The sequence below is a fragment of the Macrobrachium nipponense genome, chromosome 6 (genome assembly GCF_015104395.2).
Source record: "Macrobrachium nipponense isolate FS-2020 chromosome 6, ASM1510439v2, whole genome shotgun sequence".
In the NCBI taxonomy this organism is placed as follows: domain Eukaryota; kingdom Metazoa; phylum Arthropoda; class Malacostraca; order Decapoda; family Palaemonidae; genus Macrobrachium; species Macrobrachium nipponense.
Window position 1 is genome coordinate 122,816,703 of NC_061108.1, and position 25,997 is coordinate 122,842,699.

Genomic DNA, 25,997 nt, shown 5'->3' on the forward strand with positions numbered 1-25,997 from the left:
ATTGACAACTGAACAGTGTAGAAGATTGACAACTAACAGTGTAAGAAGATTGCAATAACTGAACAGTGTAAGAATTATTGGCACTTGAACAGTGTAAGAAGATTGGCAAACTGGAAAAGTTTGTAAGAAGAATTGGCAACTGAAAAGTGGTAAAGAAGATTGGCCAACTGAAAAAGGGTGGTAAGAATTGGAATTGGCAAACTGAAAACAAGTGTAAAGAAGGATTGGCAACTGAAAAGTGTTAAGAAGAGTGTGGCAAACTGAAAACTGGTGTAAGGGAAACAAGATTGGCAACTGAAAAGTGTAAGAAGATTGGCAACTGAACAGTTGTTAAGAAGAAATTGGTCAACTAACAGTGTAATTAAGAAATTGGCAACTGAACAGTGTAAGAAGATTGACAACTGAACAAGTTAAGAATTATTGGCAACTAACAGTGTAACGAAAAGAAAATTGGCAACTGAACAAGTGTAAAAGAAGTTGGCGAACTGAAACAAGTGTAAGAAGATTGACAACGTGAAACAAGTGTAAAAGAAGAAGTTGGCAACTGAACAGGTGTAAGAAGATTGACAACTAACAGTGTAAAAGAAGATGAACAACTGAAACAGGTTGTAAGAGATTGGACAAAAACTGCAAAAGTGGTAAGAAAGGATTGGACAACTGAAAACAGTGTAAAGAAGATTGACAAACTAACAGTGTAAGGCAAGATTGGCAACTGAACAGTGTAAAAGAAGATGACAACTAACAGTTGTAAAGAGATTGGCAAAATTGCCTGAAAACAAAGTTGTAAGAAGAATTGGACCAACTGAACAGTGTAACGTAAGATTGAACCAACTAACAGTTGTAAGAGATTGACAAACTGAAAAGTGGTAGAGAAGATTGCAACAAAACCTTGAACAAGTCGCTAGAAGATTAAGCAACGAGTGAACAAGTGTAAGAAATTGACAACTAAAGTGGTAAAGAAAGATTGGCAACTGAACAGGCTAAAAAGAAGAATGCAACTAACAGTGTTCTTGTAATGAGATTGAACAACTGAACAGTGTAAGAAAGATTGGCCAACTGAACAGTTGTAAGAAAGATTTGAAACAAAACTAAACAGCTGTAAGAAAATTGACAATGAACAGTAGTTAAGAAAGAATGGGACAACCGAACAAGTGTTAGAAGATTGACAACTGAAAAGTGTTAAGAAGATTGACAACTAACAGTGGCTAAGAAGAAATTGGAACAACTGCAACGTGCTAAAAGAAGAATTGGAACAAACGGAAAAGCTGCTAAGAAGAATTGGCAATGCAACAAGTTGAATTAAGAAAAGAATTGGAACAAACTAAAACAAGTGTAAGAAGATTGGCAACTGAAAAGTGTAAGAAGATTGACAACTGAAAAGTGTAAGAAGATTGGCAACTGAAAAGTGTAAGAAGATTGACAACTGAACAGTGTAAGAAGATTGGCAACTGAAAAGTTGTAAGAATTGGCACCTGACAGTGAGGGGAGATTGGGCAACTAACAGTGTAAGAAGATTGGCCACTGAAACAGTGTAAAGTTGACAACTGAACAGTGTCAGAAGATTGGCAACTGAAAGTGTAAGAAGATTGACAACTGAAAAGTGTAAGAAGATTGGCAACTGAAAAGTGTAAGAAGATTGACAACTGAACAGTGTAAGAAGATTGGCAACTGAAAAGTGTAAGAAGATTGACAACTAACAGTGTAAGAAGATTGACAACTGAAAAGTGTAAGAAGATTGACAACTAACAGTGTAAGAAGATTGACAACTAACAGTGTAAGAAAATTGACAACTGAAAAGTGTAAGAAGATTTGGCAACTAAAACGTGTAAGAAGATTGCAACTGAACAGTGTAAGAAGATTGGCAACTGCACCGTGTAAAAGAAAATTGCAACTGAAAACCAGTGTAATAAGATTGGGCAATGAAAGTGTAAGAAGATTGACAACTGACTGCCTAAGAATATTGACAACTGAACGTGTAAGAAGATTTACACTGAAAAACAGTGTAAGAATTGGCAACTGAACAGTGTAAGAAGATTGGCAAACTGAAAAGTGTAAGAAGATTAACAAACTACAGTGTAAGAAGATTGCACTGAACTGTAAAGAAAGATTGACAACTGAAAACGTGTAAGAAGATTTGACAACTAACAAAAGTGTAAGAAGATTGACAACTGAAAACAAGTAAAGTAGAATGATTGAACCCAACCGTGAACAGTGTAAGAAGATTGACAACTAACAGTGTAAGAAGATTGACGCAATGAAATCGGTACGGAAATAATGACATGATTACGATAAGAGTTAAATATGAACTTCCCTGAAAAGACATTACTTCAGAGATATTGATGGGAAGGTGGTTACCAAATTCATCATTGTAAATATCATTATTTTTGAGGAGGAGCAAGGCCTGAGCGGGAAGAATGAAAAAAAAGAAAAAAAGTAAACGCCCGGAAAATTAGGTGATGGTGCAATAGTTGAAGGAGGAAACCCAGAATCAAAGAAGTGTTGTCGAGGAAGGAGGTAGAAGATAATCATAGAGTGAACTTATAAGGTGATGCTACCGAAATTTAGAGTAAGTGTGGATAGGAGGTGAAAACTTGTAGAAGAAGAAGAAGAGTGTTTTTGTTATGAAATAATAACATCTTTGGAACGTAGAAATAGATTGATGAATTTTTAAAAAACTGAGAGATAACGAAGCCAAATTAAACGACAAGGAAAGAGTATGAAGACAAAACGCTAATGGAGATAAAGTTGTAGTTTTTACTCGGTAGGAAAACGAAGAGACTTTAGAAGAAAGGGAGGGAAATGGTTGATGATAAAGATAAAGGTAATAAAGAAGTACGGGATAAAGGCATTGATGGGGGAAAGAGAAGACACCAGAAAGTCGTAATAATTTTTTTCTTTTTTGCCGGGGTAAAGAAAGTAAAGAAACCAATTATAAAAAAAAGTAGGTAAAAAATGACGAGATTTTGAAATACACAAGACAGGAAATGGAAGAAAAAGGGGTAGATGAGAGACAGAGGACTAAGGAGGGAAAGAAGAAGAAGAAGAGGAAGAAGACGATGAAAAAAAAGAAAGATAAAGGAGCTGGTAGGTATCGAACTTTGTGGTGACAAAGAAGCGCCTCTCTGGAGCCTCAATGACCCAGACGACCAGCACTGGAATGTTCCCTGCAGCATAACACCATCTCCCCCCCCCCCTACCCCTCAACCCCCTCTCCCCCCTTATTCACCACCTCCAGTATCTTCACCTTCCCTCCTTCCTTCTCTCCCTCTCTTCTTCCTCTCGCCTGACCCTTCCTTTCTTCGGCTGGAAGTGGAAGAGATGACAGTATCGAAGAACAAAGGAAGAGTAGATTAGATTGATTACTGCTGAGTTTTTAAGCAAATGGCGTGGATGAGTTTGTTGGTAGACTCGGTGATTAACCAACTGCCTTCTTCCTTGTTATTGTTATAGTTAATCGAAACGTATACAAACATTCATTGGGAACAATTAAGAATGCCATTAACTGGAAAAAAGGGCTTGCTATGAAAAGAATGTAAAAAAAAGAAAGCAAGAATGAAAACAATAACCAATGAAGAGTTATAAAGGCAAAAGAAAAAGCATATGTGTAAATAAACTGTTTTAGAAGCCACGGAAACTTACATAGATTTCTTTATATTGTTTATGTGACGGCCTGGCCTAGAACGTTATTACTTTACCGTCAGCGTATTGTATGCAAGGGGTAGTTAATTACCATGAAGGAATTGCAGAAAACTATTAATGGAAGTGAATGTAATTCAACCAGTTATTTTTTCAAAAGTAATTTTTGGACTCACTGTAATTCGAAAATGTGAAAAAGAATTCTCTATTAGTTCCTTTTCCCACAATTTATTTACTTATTTTTTATTCTTTTATTTTTTTATTTTTATTTTTTTTTACGAAATATTGTGGCTAGTCATAATGAGGGAGTTTGTTCACAGGAGGTCTTTTTATCGTTGTCATATTGGGAAGGTCCTTTGTTTCATACCACTGTATCTTGCGCTAAGTGGTATTGAAGATATAGCTACGATTAGCTATACTAAAGTAAACGTAAAAGATAAAATACCTCGCATCCTCTTTATTTCGTGATATTTTCGTACAGATTATCACCGAGAGGCATCAGTACAAAAGTATTTTCAAAATATTCGGCAACGGAGAAGCGAAGAGGTCATTGTGGTTCTTGCAATACATTAAAGTAAATGTTTGAAGTCTCATTTACTTCTTGGGGGATGGGAGGCTTTCTGAAGAAGTTCCTCTTGCCGAGCCTTGCTCATTTAAAGCTGACTTAACAACTACTTATTTTGCATATTTTTACGGCCTTGAAAAAAGTTTTGAGTACCCGAAAAATTCTCACTTTGCATTTTAAAAGGTTACGTTCTTAAGTTTTAAATGTATATTATATAGCATTTTACGGTGCTTTTTTTCACGATTATTATCAGCATCTAAATGTTCTCATTTATTTTTGGTGTGATTTGAGTAATCCTTCGAAAGAAAGGTAGACGTCTGGGCAGACACAATTAACCGAAAAGTCATTAACCTCACATAATAGTGGGGGTGATGAATCGAGTAATAACTTTACTTGACAGTACGAGGCTTAGTTGTAGGATGACTTATGAGAAACAGAAATGTTTTAGGATCTGTTTTAAAAGTAAGAACTTCATTGATTTGCAAAATTGACTGCAACTTAGTGAAGTTGCTAATTTGCAACTTCATTGATTTACTGAATTTTACTGTATTGCAGGTCCTTTTATCTGCAAAAATTTATTGCAACTTTACGTTTGGTAAATTTGTAGCATTTTTTCCCCTGGATTTTGTTTACTGCAACTTTACAATGTGTTACATCGTCAACTTCATAGATTTTTGAGATTTATACCCACGGCTTTACTAAACTTTTCGCTTATATCTGGATTTACTGTATTACATCTTCACGAATTTTGCTCATTTTTAGTATCTTTCTTGATTCAGTTGTTCTCAGCTTCTGGAATTCCCTCAATTCATGTCAGCTTCATGAGTTTAGCTTGCTGGAACTTCACGGATTTGCAATAGCACGGATCTTTAATTAAATATACTACTTCAACTTTGCAGATTGACCAAATGTGTAACTTTGTTTAAAATTTGTTTAAAATTAGCTGATTTGCGTACTAAATGTGTAACTTTGTTAATTAGCAATGTTTTTTTTTTTAATTAGCAGATTTGCGTAATTTCTCGGAACACTGCGACATTCCTGCGCATGCGCTGCTGGGAACCAAAATACCTCGAGAAGGAGAATGACGTAAAAACCGGGAGAGACTTCGAAAACAAATAGGTTCTCAGCAATTTGTTCGTCTTCTCAGCAATTAGTTGTCACGAGGCTTCAGCTCTGGGCAATGTGCCTGTCTTCAAAACATGACCGGAAGTCTAATGCAGGATCTACGGACATGTGGTTATTTTTGTGACGCGGATTCTTCAAGGAAGCCTTATTTATGAATTCCTCTCTCATCTTTATAGTTTTTTTTTTTTTTTTTTGCGAGTTGAAGTGAATCTTCCTAAATTGAATTAATAATGATAGAAGAATTTTTATGCAAGTTTTATGATTTAGGAAGTAGAATATGCGTGGTTTGCTGGCTGTGTTATATTTAGACGATGTAAAAGTGCGTGGATTTTTTAAAAACAAACTTTCATTGGTGTTGTGATGTATATACGCACGGACGCTAATTATAAACAAATTTTAAACAAAGGTACACATTTATGAGGTATTTGATCTTTTACGTTTACTTTATTATTAAAGAGGTTTTGACGCGAAGGTGTATTTGCTTCTTGTGGGATAATTGGTAGCATCACGCTCTATGTAACTCGCAGTTTACACCTAAGGCTTAGATAACTAGGAGAGACCTAATTCGCTACTAAGGTCCACAGAAGCAGAGAGTAGGGAAATTTCCCTCTCGGCCATCTTTTCCCAGGAGTTTAATGTGTGCTTGGCGAGCTCGCATTTCTTGTGTGCGCGCTCGTTTGCGCGCTCGTGCATGTGATATTAAAACTAACAGATAGACACCGTAATTCATTGCAAATTATTTACTGAGTGATGTTGAAATCTTTAAAAATAATTGCTTTCCTGCACGCAGATGTGATGGAGGAAATAATAGTAGAACTCGGTGTGTTGATAACTAGATCCGGTATCTCGTTTAAAGTGGAGGAAGAAAGATTAAAGAAATAAGAGGAAATGAATCGGATTGTTTTTTTTAGGAAATGTGGGCTTTTCAGCGGGATAATGATTGCAGACAATTATCAAATATTCTCTTGTAGTATTTATTTGACCGTCTGATGTCATAAGTTTTAACAGTTTAAAAGGATCGCTTATGCGTTTCTCATGATTGACGATGATCTGCTTTTTAATAGAATCTCTCTCTCTCTCTCTCTCGTCATCTCTCTCTTTCTCCTCCCTTCTCCTTCGGTCCCTCTCTCTTCTCCTTCCTCCTCTCGTCTCTCTCTTGTTCTCTCTCTCTCTCTCTCTCTCTCTCTCTCTCTCTCAGATTTTGTTTCCTGAGTCGGTAATAATGAATTATTTTCCGAAAATTGATCTTTTGTACACCTTGGAGGGTTTTCCATTCTTCCTGAAGGCCCTTTATAGACGAACTAAAAACGTTTTTGGAGGGAATATTAAGTTAATATGGAGCAAATTTTTTTTCTTTTATTCTTAAATAGAGAGGCCGAGACGGCTGGCAACCGGATAACTTGATACAGACAGGGTGATGGAATAGAGCAAGCAGAGAGAGAGAGAGAGAGAGAGAGAGAGAGAGAGAGAGAGAGAGAGAGAGAGAGAGCTAAAATCTCCACTCATAGGAATTAAGAAACTTTTGATGGTACATTTTTCTGTTTGTGTGTACTTTCACAATAGCTAGTTTATGAAAGATTATATGCCTACATATCTGCCCTTTTGTCAGCAGGATTACGTGGAGACTTGATTTTTACAAATTTGCTTTTTCTAGGATTCATTGTTCCAGAGATAATTTTTTTTTTCAAGCTTCGTTGTGACTCTGAGTCTATCTAGATCCGTTTTTCCATTACTTCACAATTGGTATTGTCACTAATGTTATTACAAGAAAGTTTGACCGCATCAGTTAATGTTCATGTTTGAAAGTGTTTAAGTAGATAAATTAGATGTTATTTATTTGGTTGTAATACAAAGTTGTTAACCTCTTAGTCGACGTCGCTTACTCCAAAGTTTGTTTGAGACCGATATAGAATAAACCAAGGTAGATTTCTTCAGTTTATCATAAATTTTCATAAATTTCAGTTAGCATTCTTTTCCGTTTTCAACGATGCATGATAGGCTATATCTAAAGGGCATGCTTTCTATAAAGTATATGTATACTTATATTATTTTTATTTAGATGAAATTCATTTTAATTCTCATTAGTAACTTGAAGATGGGGATACTCAGTATTTTCTCCTACGTTCGGAATATATCTTTAGTTTGGAATATCTCTGGTGCTATTTTTGATTGCTACGTCATCTGAGGTTTAGTTTCTTCAACCATGTAAACAGTGTTTTCAAATGTTGTTCAATGCCAAAGTTTCTGTGAGCCTTGGCCTCGCAGAGTCTTATAATAGAATTTCCTTGCGAAAGTGTAGTACATTCAGCACACTTTCCCCTGCTCATGTATTTTGTAACTTTATTTGCTGATTATTCTCTTAGTTACTAATTTTTTAAATTTTAATATATATATATATATATATATATATATATATTATATTCTATCTATATATATATATTATATATAGATATATATATATATCTATATATATATATATATATATATAATATATATATATATATATATATATATGTGTGTGTGTGTGTGTGTGTGTGTATAAATATATATGTATATATATATATAGCGTGTGTGTGTGTATCTGTGTGTAATTTAATAATCAAAATGCCCTCTTAACTTCTCGAATTAATCGCGCTTTTTTGGATTCACTTGTCACTACAAAGCCTTGAGATCCAGTTGTAAGACATATATGAAGAAATTATAATGTCCGTGTAACGGAAAACGAACCCGGGTCCCTTAATCACGACGAGGTCTCGTGGTCAGGTCGGCAAAGTGACCTAGTTGCGATTAAGGGACCCGGGTTCGTTTCCCGCTCCCGGACATCATAATTTCTGCACATATCTTGCACATGGATCTTAGGCTTTGCAGTGACAAACAGATACAAAAAAAGCGCGAAGACTTCGAGAAATTAAGAGGGCATTTTGGCTATTACAAATACACACGTATTTGTAATTGCCAAAATGCCTTCTCAACACTCACGCACACACACACATATTTATATATATATATATATATATATATATATATATATATATATATATATATATATATATATAGTTATATATATATATATATATATATATATATATATACATATATATATATAATATATATCTATATATATATATATTTATATATATATATATATAGATATATGATATATATATATATAGTATATATATATATATATATATCGAATGATGACAGCAGTTGATGACGGAAATCATCTCAAGAAATGGACTTACTCTTGCAACACTGTAAGCAATAAAATGAGGATTTCAATCCTATTCTTAACTTCGGCGAAAGACACTCCAAACTTCAGTGGGCAACAATGAACACTTGTAAAAATCGAGAAATTCGACAGACGACTCTGATCCGTGCAAAATATCACTGGCGCCACTAGAGGGAAAAAAAAGAAGAAAACTCTGGCGCTTGATACAAATGACTATCTTCAGCACAATAGCCTGCGAATAGGAAATACTGGCAGCTGACCCAAATAGACATTTGAGGCCTTTGGCAACGAGTCGATCTCGACTAGAAAATGACTGATTCTTTCAGGATTACACTAACGGGATTAGGAAAACACTTGCAAGCACAATGCATTTTTAGTTTTCTGTAAAAGAAAATCATTTGAGATGGCTATTTGTCTGTCCGCCCGCACTTTTTCTATCCGCCCTCAGATTTCAAAAACTGCTATGGCTAGAGGGCTGCAAATTGGTGTGTTGATCATCCACCCTCCATTCATCAAACATATCAAATTGCAGCCCTCTAGCCTCAGTAGTTTTTATTTTATACAAGGTTAAAGTTAGCCATTATCTTGCGTCTGGGAACGCTATAGGTGCCAACAACGGGCAGTGGCTGAAGGTTTTGTGGGCTGCGGCTAAGCGTTTCATGGGCCGTGGCTTAGTTTCATACAGTACTATACTCCGTACAGAAAACTCGATTGCGCCGAAGGATCTCCGGCGTATTTTGTTATTCGTTTTATGTGGTGCATGGGCTTTTTTTTTTGTTTTTTATTGCTTAGATTAACTTCCACGATTTCGGTCGTTAAAGAGTCAAAAGTAGAGGCTATATGACATCACAGAAATTCTAAATATGACCTTCTCTGCTCAGGCCACCTCTTAGAAGAAGAGAAGAAGAAGAAGAAGAAGAAGAAGAAACGGGAAGTAATTATCTCTTCTTCTGGACCATCATGAGGCAGATGATTTTTTCCCTTATCTCTCCTTTATATTTAACTTTTTTTATTATTTTTTTTTTATTTACACCTTCGGATGCGACATTGTGAAGGTGATTTCCAAGGTCATCTGGCGATACTGTGGGAAATGACGACACTGCGATTTTACATCCTTCGTTTCCATATTGTGTTCCAAATTCTTTCTCCTCTTCTGTTCCAATCGAAGTTTCTGCCGCTTTTCGTTCTTTTTTTTTTTTTTTTCTTCTGCTTTTCTGACTACTGGTTGGTTGTGATCTGTAGGTTTATGGAGCTTAAGTGGTTCGGATTAAATGCTGTTCACATGGGATGATAATAATAATAATAATAATAATAATAATAATAATAATAATAATAATAATAATAATAATAATATTTTGGAAGAAGACCCTCTTTTAAACAAATTCTGTTGAATAAAATGGTAGAATTCAGCGAATTAATCTTATATATTATCTTTTCTATTTTTCTTATTACTCGCTTTTCTGGCTCAGCGATACTTCCCAATAATTGTCCAATATTCATATTGGGGATAATGCTGAAAGTGGTATTTTATTGGGAACAGGCTTTATTAATCAAAGACTATTATTATCAGTATACTGGTATTATCAGAATACTGGTATATGGGAAGGCGTTCCTCTGGTTCAGATCAAGCAGGGGTCGTCGTCGGTGTTTGTATCATTCCATAAGAGAGGTCAATGACAGGCCGGGGTCGTCTCTGGTATTCATCTGGTATTACTGCTGGTATAGCTCTGGCTTATCGCGACGTTTCAACCTTCTCGTAGGTCATCTTCTTGGCTGGTTAGCAGTAGAAGTGAAGAGATGGTGTCTGTAAGCCGATGTTTATAGCGGCTCGAATCCTAGAGCTATGAATATCGGCTTGTATACACCATCTCTTCACTTCTACTGCTAACCAGCCAAGAAGATGACCTACGAGAAGGTTGAAACGTCGCGATAAGCCAGAGCTATACCAGCAGTAATACCAGATGAATACCAGAGACGACCCCTGTTTGATCTGAACCAGAGGAACGCCTTCCCATATACCAGTATTATGATAATACCAGTATACTGATAATACCAGTCTTTGATTAATAAAGCCTGTTCCCAATAAAATACCACTTTCAGCATTATCCACAATATGAATATTGGAAAATTATTGCGAAGTATTGCTGAGCCAGAAAAGCGAGTAATAAGAAAAATAGACAAGATAATATATAAGATTAATTCGCTGAATTCTTCCATTTTATTCAATAATAATAATAATAATAATAATAATGATGGCGAAGAAAGTCTACAATTATATGTTGGGATCTCCAGATTTATGGAGCTTCAGTGGTTCTGGTTGAATGCTATTCACGTGGGATAATAATAATAATAATAATATAATAATAATAATAATAATAATAATAATGGGCGAGGAAAGTCCATAGTTATATGTATTTACGTATGCGCTCTCTTTCTCTGTCAAAGGAAGCGCCCACCCATGATTAGTTGGCGAAAGCTTCCTTCGACAGAGAAAGAGGTAGTATTTACCCTCATATAATCACCAGTTCTCTTCGCCCATTCAGAGATCACGGGAGTGTTATGTCATTTATTAAAATGATTTTGTTGCTATCACTTATTTTTGCCGCTTTCTTTATGTTGTGCTCTTGATGAAGATAATCCAGTAGCGTTCAGGATGTTTGCTATTTTCATGTTTTTTTTTTTTCTGATAAATTTTATCTGAAAATTTCCACTGACAATCCATTTCCATAAGAGGTGAAAAATACAACAACAGTTATTTCAAAATTCGTCCTTTCACTTTTGAAATAAGGATAAAAGCCTTGTTAGGTGCAACTTATCTTCCACAGACAGCTAGGGAATTTCCACCCCCCCCCCCCCCCCCCCCCCTCCCCCAACACACACACGCACACACAAGAGCACCGGCCCTAATCTTGATATTGAGGATGGAAGCATTATTTTTTAACCTACTGTATTAATGGTAACTCAATACCTGCACCATCAGTTCATTGCTTATTAATATTATTAAAGTGGCTTTGTTATTGTAGGATCATCTTAGAAAACGTTGCTCGTTGTGGTGAACATTTTCTTGCTGCGGCGACCTTACTCTTTGTGGTCCTAAGCTTGTCATGTGTGCAATTAATTCGCTAATTATTTCCATGATGTCTCTTCATTTTTCTTTGAATATAAATGATATGACGGAATTCTATTTAATATTTAAATGTTTTTGTATTTTTAACTCTTAAATGCCAATAGGATGAGGGCTAAATTAGAGGTTTTGTTGACTATAACCCCTTATATTTTTATTATTATAAATTCATGGCGTTCTGACTTTGACCTTGAACAAAGAGTAAATTGCGAAGATGAGTTTCGGAATTCAGAAGAGTCCTGGGGCCTTCACTGGGAAACGGAAAATCCAAACCTCTACCTTCAAAAATGCAAAATAAATTTCTGAGTGAGGATTTCTCAGGATTGGTTCTCTAATTTCATATTTTTCTTCTTCATGAAGTTTTCATATATAATCTTTGTATTGCGGATTTCAAGAATACACACACAACAGACATATATATTAATATATAATTATATAGTATATATATATATATATATATATATATAATGTATATGTGTGTGTGTATGTGTGTGTGAATGTGTGTGTGTGTGTGTGTGTTTGAGAATTCTTCGTATTACAGATGTCAAGAAACAAAATATGCATATATACATACATATGTGTATATATATATATATATATATATATATATATATATATATTTATTTTATTTATTTATTTATTTATTTATTTATTTATTATTTTCTGTGTGTGTCTTTATCGATATGAATCTTTGGGTCTTTCCTAGAAGAAAAAAACTGGTTGCTAAAAACACTTCGAAAACACGTCAATCAATGAACAACCTGCAGGACAAACGTGAAACCTGGCTTAAAAGGCAACTTACATCATTAAGGCTACTGGCTTTTTTTAAGCTTCATTTTTCCACTTTTAGTCCGGGAGAAAAGGTCGAGTGAACAATTAAAAAAAGAAAAATCCCAAAATGAACAAAAACCATCCAGTGCCCCTGAGTATTGTTGATGATTTCCAAACACAAAGTCAAGGACGAGGTATGAGAGGCGGGTAATTGATGGGGAAGGGGGTAGAGGGGGGGGGGGGGAGGACTGAGAGTTAATCCTTATATTATAGGCTGTGTTAAGGACAATTGTTCGGCGAATTCTGTTTTTGCGCGCGCACGAGCGCTTTTGTTTACGGACGTCCGATGACACTTCAAATCACGTGTCTGTGTATTATTTATGTGCCGTGAAATCAGAAATGATTGTCCGTGTGACATTCTGTAGAAATGAACGCGTAGTTGATTTTCCTTCGTGTCTTCTGCTTCTTCACCAAGAAAATATCTGGAAAATGTACTGGGCAATTTTTGTCAAAAATGCGATGGTTTTATCTACTTGTATTAGCCTCTCTCTCTCTCTCTCTCTCATCCTCTCTCTCCTTTCGTCTCTGCCTCTCTCTCTCTCCTCTCTCTCGCTCTCTCTCTCTCCCTCTCTCTCTCTCTCTCTCTCTCTCTCTCTCACACACACACACGCGAAGTTTGAGAAATTTAGATTTGAGATTGATATTCAGTATTTACTCAGCTAACACCTCTCCTAGCTAATGTATCAGTTACAACAAAATCATAGTAATTATCTATATGTATATACATATGTAGATAGATAGATAAAGTCTTTTTCTCCAACAGGAAAGCTTCTCAGTAAAAAAAAATTGATAGTTACTGTTATATTCATACTTTCAACCGATTCTGTAGAAGCTTGTATCTTCATTCATTTAAACAGAAGAGTGATAGGTACACACACACACACACACACACATATATATATATATATAGTATATATATATGTATATATATATATATATATATATATATATATATATATATATATATATATATATATATATATATATATATATATATATATATATATATATATATATATATGCATGTGCGTGCAGTTTCTCAGGCTGTTTGACAGACCGTCTTAATAACTTATTTCCTTTTTATTTTTTTGACACTCACTCATCATAATCATTCCATGATGCAGCCTTCTTGAATACCAATGTTATATTATATCTCTCCTGGATCTTCTGAATTCTTGGATCTCACTTGGTCTTCTTGAATACTGATTGTGCTTTTCTGTCTCCTCCTTTTTAATTAACAGTTAATATTCTGTCTATTTCTGCCGACACTGCGCGTTGGCTTGAATGGGAAGTAAGTAAAGCAACTTTCTCATACTTGTGCTGAAGGTCAAAAGGGACAATCGGTGGTTTTGAAGTACTTTTTTAAAGTATGATTATTTGTCCATTTGTCAATATATATATATATATATATATATATATATATATATATATATATATATATATATATATGTATATATAATGTGTGTGTGTGTGTGTGTGTGTTGTGTGTGTGGGTGTGTGTTTGTATATATAAATATTATATATATGTGTGTATGTATGTATATATATTGTGCGTGTATACAAGTATGTGTTTAAGTGTATATGTATGTATGCATACGATTGTAATGATGTTTCTGATTGTGTTCACGCTTGTAAATGAGTTAAATATTAAATATGCAAAGAGTATTTACAGATATGTATTTCATTGCGTTATGTACTGTTTAGCAAATTGTCAACGTCCATATTCCGTTAAGGTAACAAGACATGCCTAAACATCACCATAAGCCTTTTATTCTCTCTCTCTCTCTCTCTCTCTCTCTCTCTCTCTCTCTCTCTCTCTCTCGCAAAATTACTGAAAATGCCAGTGTGCTGCAAGCTTTAGAGTCAAAATGCTTTAAAACGATGTCTAACTATCGCCTGGATCATTTTTTTATCAATTGTCAGCGATTGGTAATGTATGCTTGGATTTTGTTTGTTTGTATAGTGTTTTTACGTTGTATGGGACCAATGGTTATTCAGCAGCGGGACCAACGGCTTTACGTGACGTCCGAACCACATCGAGAGTGAACTTCTATCACCAGAAATACACATCTCTGACCCCTTAATGGAATGCCTGAGAATCGAACTCGCGGCCACAGAGGTGGCGGGTCAAGACCATACCGATCACGCCACTGAGGCGCTTGCATGGATTTTTGTCTTTTGTTTCACGTTGTTTTGGGATTCTTGAGGCCATTAAATGGCCCCAGCTAATTAAACAGTGACATTTGTACTTAATATATAAGAGTAAAATAGAATTCAACTTTTAAACTTCTTTTTTACCTCTTACGAAGTGAACGTAAAATAAATGATTTTAAATTGACGATTGTTTGTAGTGGTGAAATACTTAGAGGAAGAAGGAAATCCTAATCGGGTGAGGAGCTGTATAGCGTCAAAACAAACCTTAGGTAGGATGGGTATTTCGTGTGCTTTGGGGTTCTCTGTAGTTCTCTGGCAGATTTTTATGTAAATATATTTCTAGCTTTTTAATTGACTTTTCCTTTGTAATTCCTTTTAATGATGCGGCGTTAATAACCTCGTCGTCGCGACGCCAGTAAGAACTAAGAAATCAATCAATCTTTCTTTTAATGATACGCCGTTAATAACCTCGTCGTTACGACGCCAGTAAGAACTAAGAAATCAATCAATCAATCCCCTCTATTTACATTGTTTTGCTAACAATGTTTCGAACAGCTGTCCATCTTCAGGTTCTGTAAAAGATTAAAAAAACTAACGCATTTATACCGCAAAAAAAAAAAAAAAAAAAAAAAAACATCAGATGAACATAAAATAATGCAGTCAATACACAGATAATAATGAAAATGGAAATAAATTAAGATACTTTCCTGCCGATGGCAGAGTTATCTATATTCAAGGTAAGTTTTCATGTTTCTAGATAAAAAGGTTTCTAATAGTCTTAGCTCAGTTTTAAACAAACCTTTTTATAAAGTAATGAAATCCTAAAAATTAAATTACGACTAAAGTCAAAAAATATTTTCACGCGATCCTTATTGCGTAAAGAAATAATATACAAATAAAAAAAAATAGAAGAAACTCACTTTTTTTATCAGCATTGAATGAGATGGGACTGATTAGCATCAATCTCCCCAAACTTGGAAAGGAAGCGACGCATCATCTCGTGACAGGGTCGTTTACTTCTGACGATAAACAAGGTCACATGACCTCAGCGCGCAGACAAGCCTTGCAGTCATGTTGCACAACACGTGGGCCGAGTGTAGCTAGGCAGCTCTCTCTCTCTCTCTCTCTCTCTCTCTTCTCTCTCTCTCTCTCTCAACAGTAGTCCCCGATTACAACAGCTCTGGAATTTCCGCATCCTATTTTGACCATTCCAGGGAACAATAAGCAAAAAAAAAAAAAAAAAAAAAAAAAAAATATGTGTAACAAATCAAACGAGTTTTAAGAGTGGGTTTTGGGCCCCATGGTTGTGAATACGGAAATATACCGGGAGAGAGAGAGAGAGAGAGAGAGAGAGAGAGAGAGAGGTGCAACTATAGAGTTATCGATGTTGCAACAAACTGGTTTTTTTGGGGGTGGGGGAAAGTTTCGATAGCAGAGTGTGTGTGTGTGCGCGCGCTAGAGAGAGAGAGAGAGAGAGAGAGAGAGAGAGAGAGAGAGAGAGAGGGGAAAATTTTATTGCAACTATGGAGAGAGATCGCTGTTGTTGCAACAAACAAGTTTTAGCTATACGGGAAAAGTCCCCTGAGTCAGAATATTGCAAAACGGGACTTGAGTCTTGAGTGAGTCATGATGCTTCTAAGAAATATTGACCGTTTTTTTTTTTATAATCATCGTCATTATCGTCATTTTTTCCTTTTTTTATGACCGTCAACCCTCCCTAGATAGGGTACTCAGATTACTTTATAGTTTTCCTAGAGTCGTAACGGAAATAGGTAAAACCAATCTACTTTTTTTCCTTTTTTTTTTTTTAGGACGCCAGGAATTTTGGTATAAATATATATATATATATATATATATATATATATATATATATATATTGTATGTAAGTGTATATATATACACGTATATACTCGTATACATACAAACTATAGTTTTGCCACACGCACACACATACCTGCACACACACACACACACACACATATATATATATATATATATATATATATATATATATATATAACATATATATATATATATATATATATATATATATATACTATATATATATATATATAAATGATATAGTGCGTGTGTGCGTATGTTCGCACAAATCTTCCAAGTTCTGCCCAAAGACAAGGGCAGTCAGGCGCCTTTTTGAAGGACAAAACTTTTAAAATTCTCGGTAAACAGACGTTGGGAAAGAACAAAAACGAGTCATAACTTGAAAGGAAACGGCAAAGGTCCGAATTTGAAGGAAGAGGAGCAACATTCATTGGGCGCCCAATAGAGAATATCGTGTTACAAGCGACTCCTGTGTTGACATCAGAACTCGGTCCTCTGGAAGCCAGACCCAGCCGGGAGAGGAAGAGTGGGAGAGGTCGGGGGACTTATGATGACTCAATGTTGCTAAAGCATCACCAAGGTTGCCAGTGACGTCACACTGAGAGAGAGAGAGAGAGAGAGAGAGAGAGAGAGAGAGAGAGAGAGAGAGAGAGAGAGAGGCTGGTGGTCAAGACGCACCTTAGGAAATAGCAGGGCTAACCGTGGTCCAGTTAATGACCCTAACTCCTGTTGCATCTTTCCTCTTCTTGGAAGGGCGTCGCATTCCAGGAGGTCTAGGTTAGCCCTCTGCGCTCCTTCGGGCATTTATTTATGGTTCTTTGTCTTGCTTTTGAAGGCAGGCTTGATGATTCTCAAGTCGAGGTTTGTTGTTGATTCCGAGTGCTTCGCCTCACGTTGAGAATCTGTGGGTTTGTGTTTAAATGACAGAATTGTAGCTGATGAACGAAATTGTAGGGAAATACTTGAAAAAATAATATAAAAATATTAATTCTTGTCAGTACTGACTCCGACAACCCCCCCCCACCCCCCCCCCCCATTTCTTGTGCCCCATTTTTTTCGTTTTTACGTACACGCGTAATTTTTTTCTCAGTCTACATAATAATAAATAATAATAATAATAATAATAATAAAATAATAGTAATAATAATAATAATCATAATTAATTATTTTATTATTATTATTATTTCTTTATATTATCATCTAGACTGAGAAAAAATTACATGCATTTGAAAAATGGGACAGGAGAAATAGGACGTAATGGTTTTTTTAACAAAGATTAATATGATTTGAAGTTAACGCCAAGCGGCAGTGTATGTCCAAAAAAAGGGGGGGGAGGGAGTCAGTAATAACAAGAATTATTATATTATTATTATTATTATTATTATTATTATTATTATTATTATTATTATTATTTATTTATTTGTTTTTTTTTTTTTTTTTTTTTTTGCTCCATCACAGTCCTCCAATTCGACTGGGTGGTATTTATAGTGTGGGGTTCCGGGTTGCATCCTGCCTCCTTAGGAGTCCATCACTCTTCTTACTATGTGCGCCGTTTCTAGGATCACACTCTTCTGCCTCTAGTTTTTCTAGATTCCTTTTCAGGGATCTTGGGATCGTGCCTAGTGCTCCTATGATTATGGGTACGATTTCCACTGGCATATCCCATATCCTTCTTATTTCTATTTTCAGATCTTGATACTTATCCATTTTTTCCCTCTCTTTTTCTTCAACTCTGGTGTCCTATGGTATTGCGACATCAATGAGTGATACTTTCTTCTTGACTTTGTCAATCAACGTCACGTCTGGTCTATTTGCACGTATCACCCTATCCGTTCTGATACCATAGTCCCAGAGGATCTTTACCTGATCGTTTTCTATCACTCCCCCAGGTTGGTGCTCGTACTACTTATTACTGCAAGGTAGCTGATGTTTCTTGCACAGGCTCCAGTGGAGGGCTTTTGCCACTGAATCATGCCTTTTTTTGTACTGGTTCTGTGCAAGTGCCGGGCATTCGCTTGCTATGTGGTTTATGGTTTCATTTTTCGTATTGCACTTCCTACATATGGGAGAGATGTTATTTCCGTCTATCGTTCTTTGAACATATCTTGTTCTTAGGGTCTGATCTTGTGCCGCTGTTATCATTCCTTCAGTTTCCTTCTTTAGCTCTCCCCTCTGTAGCCATTGCCATGTTTCATCGCTGGCTAGTTCTTTAGTCTGTCTCATGTATTGTCCGTGCATTGGTTTGTTGTGCCAGTCCTCTGTTCTGTCTGTCATTCTTCTGTCTCTGTATATTTCTGGGTCTTCGTCTACTTTTATTAGTCCTTCTTCCCATGCACTCTTTAGCCATTATTATTATTATTATTATTATTATTATTATTATTATTATTATTATTATTATTATTATTATTATTATTATTATTATTATCTAGACTGAAAAAAAAATTACATATATATGAAAATGGGACACGAGAAATAGGACATTAACAATTTCATAACAAAGATTAATATGATTGTTGTTAACGCCAACGGCAGTGTATGTCCAAAAAAAGGGAGGGAGGGAGTCAGTAATAACAAGAATTATTATTATTATTATTATTATTATTATTATTATTATTATTATTATTATTATTATTATTATATTTATGTAGACTGAAGAAAAATTACATGCATATGAAAAATGGGAGAGGAGAAATAGGACATTAATAATTTTATAACAAAGATTAAAATGATGGAAGTTAACGCCAACGGCAGTGTATGTCCAAAAAAGAGACGGGGAAGGGTAGTCAGTATTAACAAGAATTTAGACTACATTTTCCATTCCCCCTTTTCTGGGAAACTGTCGGTCAGTCTTCCTAGTTTTGGTAGCGAAGCTGATTCTCGAGAGGATGTTGTAACGCTTCTTAAAAGCTATTTAGATGTGTTATTAGCCAATTCCATAGTTTTGCTGGCCTTTATTGCGGTTTCTGTGTATACTGTATTATACGGGCTATACAATGAACTTTGTATCTTCTGGATTTCGTAATGTTTTGGATTTTTTCTCCATAGTTCTGGTTAAAGTGAGACCTGAATTTCATATATATCTGCTCTGTTATTTATCAGTGTTTTTTTTTTTACTTTCTTCTTCTTATATTTCTTATTTTAATATGAATATATATGCAGAATTGCAGTATATTGCAGTTTGGTTAAAATCTTATTCTGTAATTTGAAGACCTACACAATTTTACCAAATGGGTGTGTGTATGTGTATGATAATAAGATTGTTTGAAAGGTCATATTAAAATAATAATAATGGTGGTAAATTGAACCGAATGAATTCAGCAAATAACAAAGGAGCCTAGGGTACCTGCTGAGGAGACAAAGCCTTTCAGATACTGCGGACCTGTACCCAAGCTGGGCAGTGTAGAATTCCCCCCCATCGCCCTCTCAGTGGCGTAATCGGTTTGGTCTTGACCTGCCACCTCGGTGGCCGCGAGTTCGATTCTCGGGCATTTCATTGAGGTGTGAGAGATGTGTATTTCTGGTGATAGAAGTTCGCTCTCGACGTGGTTTGGAAGTCATGTAATGCCCCTGGTCCCGTTGCTGAATAACCACTGGTTCGATGCAAGGGGAAAAAAAAAAAAAAAAAAAATCGCCTCCTAAAATGATACCTACAAAATGTCCAGTATTTGACTTGTTTGGTACAGGAGTTATTATAGTCAAGGTGAAATTTTCATGTGGCCTCGACATCATTTTCGACATCATTTTCGACATCATTCTCGACATCTTTTTCGACATCATTCTCGACATCATTTCGGCCATGAATGAGTTTCGTATGCCAAGTATGAAGTGTCCCTCTCATAAAGTTTAAATATTGCGGTCACAGCTGAATTATGTTATGAACGTAGACCCTAAAATAACACCTTGACATTGACTTTGACCTTGCTCACCTCATGGGCATGATTAGTGGATGACATATGCATACCAAACATGAAGTTCATCGTCAGTAGTTCAAAACTTGTACATATGAGTATGGATAAATTCTCATATGAATTTTTACTGAATGTGACCTTGACTTCACTTAGCAGAATGACACCAGAGGAATATGCAAGTTTAATATGAAGCTTCCATCTCATACAGTTCAAAAGTTAAAGTTGATGTTAAATTCTTAAGTGACATTTGACACATTTGAAAGTTTTGAAGTTTCATTCTTATCCCTCAAGACATTTAAGTTCTTGCCAGTTACAAGACCTACTTTTAGTAACCTAACTTAATGTATCCTTTATAAAATATAAGTTCTTGCCAAGTACAAGACCCACAAGCAGTGAAATTTTCGTAAAACTTCCATATATAACGTATTTTTTTAATCTTGTTAAGAAACTGGATCGAAAACCTAACCCCCTAGTTGGAGGTAAGTATAAAAATAGATTCTTAAAGGCGGGAGCTATTTAGCAAATAAAAAAAGTCGAACGTTGTTATCGTCATCAGATTCGTTTTCGTGATGGTTTTCCTCAGATGTCTGACGAGTTCTCTCCATCTTCTGTCTTTTCTATATTTTGCACAGGCCGCCTGAAATCCCTTATGGGGCATGTCCTCTTCGCTGTCCTCCCTCCTTGATCTTCTCTGCTTTATCAAGTGGTTACCGTCCTCCATTCTCATCCCGTCAACCAGATCATCTCAGTCTCCGAGTTCCCAATCTGCTTTTCAGCTTCAGAGGAACATTTCTCAGCTGATTTCACATTCGTGCAATAAACACAAAATTTTGCTGAGGGAGAACTGATTGTGAATGTGTGGAAATGGGAACTGAATCATTCCAGAGGAGAAACCAGTTTCAGGTGAGATTTTCAAGAAGGAATAAGTTAATTGAAAGAAGAACCTCGGTGAGAACCAAAGGAAAATTACTGAAATTTTGAAATAACAATAGAAGATATCGCAAACATAATTGAGAGCAGTGGAGTTACATATTCTTCTGCTTTGAGAGCTAAATTTGAAAGTCACCTAGAGATTATGGAATGGGAAACGGTCCAGATGGACCAAATGAAGTCCGATAGAAGGACCTCCAAAAATGTGATTAGATAATTTAAATACCTGAGAAGGATAGTTTATTTAATAAAGAAAGATGGAGTCTGATCATTACGAAGTAGCAAATATCGGAGGGAAGGTGTATAATAGGAAATTATTTGAGAAAAATGGAAATTAAAATAAATGAAAAGATTACCGCTTGGATACTCCGAGATATTAAAGGGAAAATTGTATTGAAAGTTCATAAAAAAAAAATTTGTGTCAGGAACTTAAATCATACAAGATAGACTTATGAGATGTGGGAATTGTTAAGGTGACATCATATTTAGATAAAATGGACGAGTAAGCATAGAAAATATTTATGCATAACGAGCCTTACTCTGCTAGTAGCTCTGCATGGTGCTGTGTTTTGAAACAATAAAACGGCTATAGTAAATCTGTATGTAATGAAATTCCAAGACTTTTACTCCATTCCTTCACGTGCAGAAAACAATTTTTACCAGTTGAATTTTGTTTATGTATTTCACAGAACATTTGCAGAAGTACTTACTATCGTGTGTTTACATTTTTAATATATGATTTCGGTCATTAACTGCAGTGTTTTGGTTCGCTGTCATGCTATTTGGGACAAACTTGTTGAGAGTGCAGAGTAAGGCCAAAATTTGTTTTGGTCATGAACATATCTTAATTTTCTTCGTATTGTATTTTTTTTCATTTTATATATATAACCAACTGCTCTATCTACATAGCTGTTCATGTATTATTTTATTCCATCCACATTTTGCCTTTTGTTCTCATAACAGTCCCGATAGTATACTAATTTTCGTCCTAGGTAATTCCCTCCCCCCCCTCCCCCCCCCCCCCTTAAAAAAAAAAAAAAAAAAACAAAAAAAAAAAAAAAAAAAATGGTCTGACTTTCACCCCTTTAAGAAAGTCAGCTTCCACGAAGGGCAGACATAACATTTTTTTTTTCTTTTTTAATTTTTCTCTTATCACCACTATTCGCCCCCTACAGGAGGAATTTTATTTGCCCGAGGGATTTGGGGGGATTTTTTTTGGGGGGGGAAGGGGGGGCGGAGCTGTCGCACCATTTTAGGAGCGTCGACCTGTCGCTGTTGACCCTTAGGTGGTTACAGGCGACAACTGGTCGTCCAGGCCCTGGCGATTCCTCTGCGGACAGAACCGCGGGCACGAATGCCAATACCTTTAGTTGGGTATGTTCTGTTTTTTCTTTAGCATTTTTTTTTTATCGTTCTCTTTTTCATTTCTTAGTACTTTTCTTCGTATGTCTACTATTTACATACACGCACAAGGGGTACGTATTATATAAATTCCCTTTGGGTGTAAGTTATTCTTAATAAGAGAATTCGATATTACGGTATTAATTATGACAATATTATACACACACACACACACACACACACACACACACACATATATATATATATATATATATATATATATGACTGGTAAAAGTGTTCTGTAACAACAGAATTCCATCTAATAAAAGGAGCCCATAAAAACACCACTTTTCTCTCTACTTATTTTGGTGTTTTTATGGGCTCCTTTTATTAGATATATATATATATATATATATTTATATTATATGTCATATATAATCTACATGCATGCATAAATACATACATACATACATACATACATACGTATACTTACAAGACAACGGCGAAATCACGTCACGCACAGCAAACAAACACTCTTTGCAAGTAAAGTTTTGTCTATTTATTCGACAACTTCTTTGGGATTTTCATAAGTGACAACCAAATCTTTTTGCATTAAAGAAAGTCAGAAAATTAAACAGGATTTTATTGTTATTTTGCGTTCGTTGACTGCTATAACTACTATTAGTATTATTTCTGATAGTTTTACTGCTTCTTTTTCGTTTCGACCTTGATCATTAGTACTATTATTATTCATGTTATTGCCGTTTTTATTGCTCCTACTGTTGTCTCGATCTTTTACTGATTTTTAGGATTTTAGCAATTTATAATCCTCCAACATTTCAGGTGCCATCCTTTCATTTCCTTGCAGAATACAGTTGCGAGGGAACGTGTTTGCAATACAGGAGCGCTACATCGTAAAGTACTTCCTGGTTAGATTATGTGACCCTATTTCGCTATCGTTCTTAAGTTCTTAGGTAAGTTTCACATTTCACTCTTGGGTGCATGACCTTTTCAATAGTAGGTAAATGTGATTTTGTCCTTAGTACTGAAATCACTGGTAAGGATTCATAGCTATTAGTCATGTGAGAATAAGACTGATTCTGGCTACCTTTCTTCTTCTTCTTCTTCTTCCTGTCGACAAGTGGTCAGGTAACGATATACAGTAAGATCCTTACAGTATAACAAATAAAGATGCCCTGTGAACTATGTTAGAAGAACTCTGAAGTGCATGGAGCATCCATCTGGCATGCTTTAGGATACTTCGGTTAGAGGGAGTGTCACTATTCATCTTAGCAACCTCGAAAACTATGGATTAGACACTCTTACATTTATACATAATTATACATGAATTTTTGTCTCGTATACTTGCGTGCTAGCAGGGTGGTCAAAGTCACTGCCAGTTGTTATTTGTAAACCAGAGCAGTGGTTTGAACCTGGCCAGCGCAGAAGGACTTACCAGTTATAATTCCCTTTGGGTGCATGTTATTCCCGAATTAATTCAATATGAAACGGTATTTGGGACTAAATAATGCGTTTGAATAATTATATATGTGTATATAGCAATCGTTAACTTGTGCTAATATATTTTAACAAATTGTGATAATGAAAGGCTCTTTTATAAACCGTAGGTCTTTCTAATGGAAGTTCCTGTAATGCTTAGTAATCAACGTATGATTTTAATATTCCATGATTACTTATTAATCAACCGCATGATTTTAATATTCCGTGATTACTTAGTAATCACCAGTATGATTTTAATATTCCCTGATTACTTAGCAATCAACCGTATGATTTTAATATTCCCTGGTTACTTAGTAATCAACCATATGATTTTAAAATTCCCTGATTACTTAGTAATCAACCGTATCATTTTAATATTCCCTGATTACTCAGTAATCAACCGTATGATTTTAAAGTTCCCTGATTACTTAGTAATCAACCGTATCATTTTGATATTCCCTGATTACTTAGTAATTAACCGTATCATTTTAATATTCCCTGATTACTTAGTAATCACCGTATCATTTTGACATTCCTGATGCCGAATTTTCTCTAATGCTGAGTTTTAGAGTTTTATTTTTGAATATGCATACTGTCACTCTGCCGGGTATTTCTTGCATAGTCTAGTACATTGCAGCCACTGTGATACAAACTGACGAACAAAGCACAATTTAGAAAGAAAAAGAACAGCGCTGTGAAAACCACTTCATGATGTGCAAGGAATTTTAAAGCAGCGTTTATATGCATCATTAGCTACGTGTCCCATCCGCTTACTACCAAAACAGGAGAGGTACAGAAGAAAAAGAACATTCTTATCACCTGCGTAATGATTGCTACAACACACCTGCATTTGCATTTGCTTTGTATATTTTGGAAGTGTGTTTTGTCGGTGCCTCTGCAAGAGGTATGAATTTTTCTTGTTAGATTCTAAGGTATGGGAAAGAAGCGTAAGGCTGTGGTCAATAGAGTCTAGTACATGGTTTGATCATGCAGTGTGGAATGGTTTGTGAATTTAAATGTTCATATTATTTCTCCCTGTGGTCCGGGATTGTGTGACAGTTTTGTGAAAGTAGAGAGTCGGTGATGGAAATGGGTGAGCAAATTTTAGTTATAGGGACAGCATGAGATAAACCCGTTAACTTCTTTACGTTACAGTAAGTTTGTATCAGCCTATAGATAGCGAGTGGAGGCAGGAGGCTGAAATCGAATGAAGTGGGGGTTATATTTCTGTGTCCACTTTATTCTCACGCTGTTAACTCCAATGCATCAAGAAAAGGACTGGAACAAAACCAGTTTCAGATTTTCGAGACTGTTGTTTGTTTGTGTCCTTGCTTAAGGAATGGTCATCTTTTCGCTATGGCTCAACAAATTATATTTGTATTGGGTATTTAGATGCTACGTTTAGTCATTTTTATGGTATGGGTAAATTTGTCGCAGGGTAAATATTAGAAATGGTAAATAAGAAGTCAAATTTGGAATGGACTGACTTGTCGTTTTAAGCATTTGTCTATGTATATGTAATCATACCTGAAAGTATTGATAATATATTCGAATATGATATATATTCGAACAAATATAATTATTATATATATATATATATATATATTATATATCTATATTATATATATATATAGTATATATATATATATATATATATATATATAATTATATATATATATATTCTTAGGTATTTTTATATGAAATTTTTTTTAAACTTAATTATTTATTTTTAGTTTTCTGTTCAAATTTATGACGGCGTCAGTAACCTGGATGTTATGACGGTAGTTTTAATAGACATAACCAATCAAT

General features: G+C 35.3%; 1 protein-coding gene across 1 annotated transcript in view; it reads left to right on the forward strand.

Moving 5' to 3' along the window:
* LOC135216094 (DNA oxidative demethylase ALKBH2-like) overlaps window positions 1-25,997 on the forward strand; it is a 584,266-nt gene that overhangs the window by 520,486 nt on the left and 37,783 nt on the right. The window contains 1 exon segment of the mRNA XM_064251115.1: window positions 23,557-23,662. The gene's annotated coding sequence lies outside the window, so the exon portion shown is untranslated.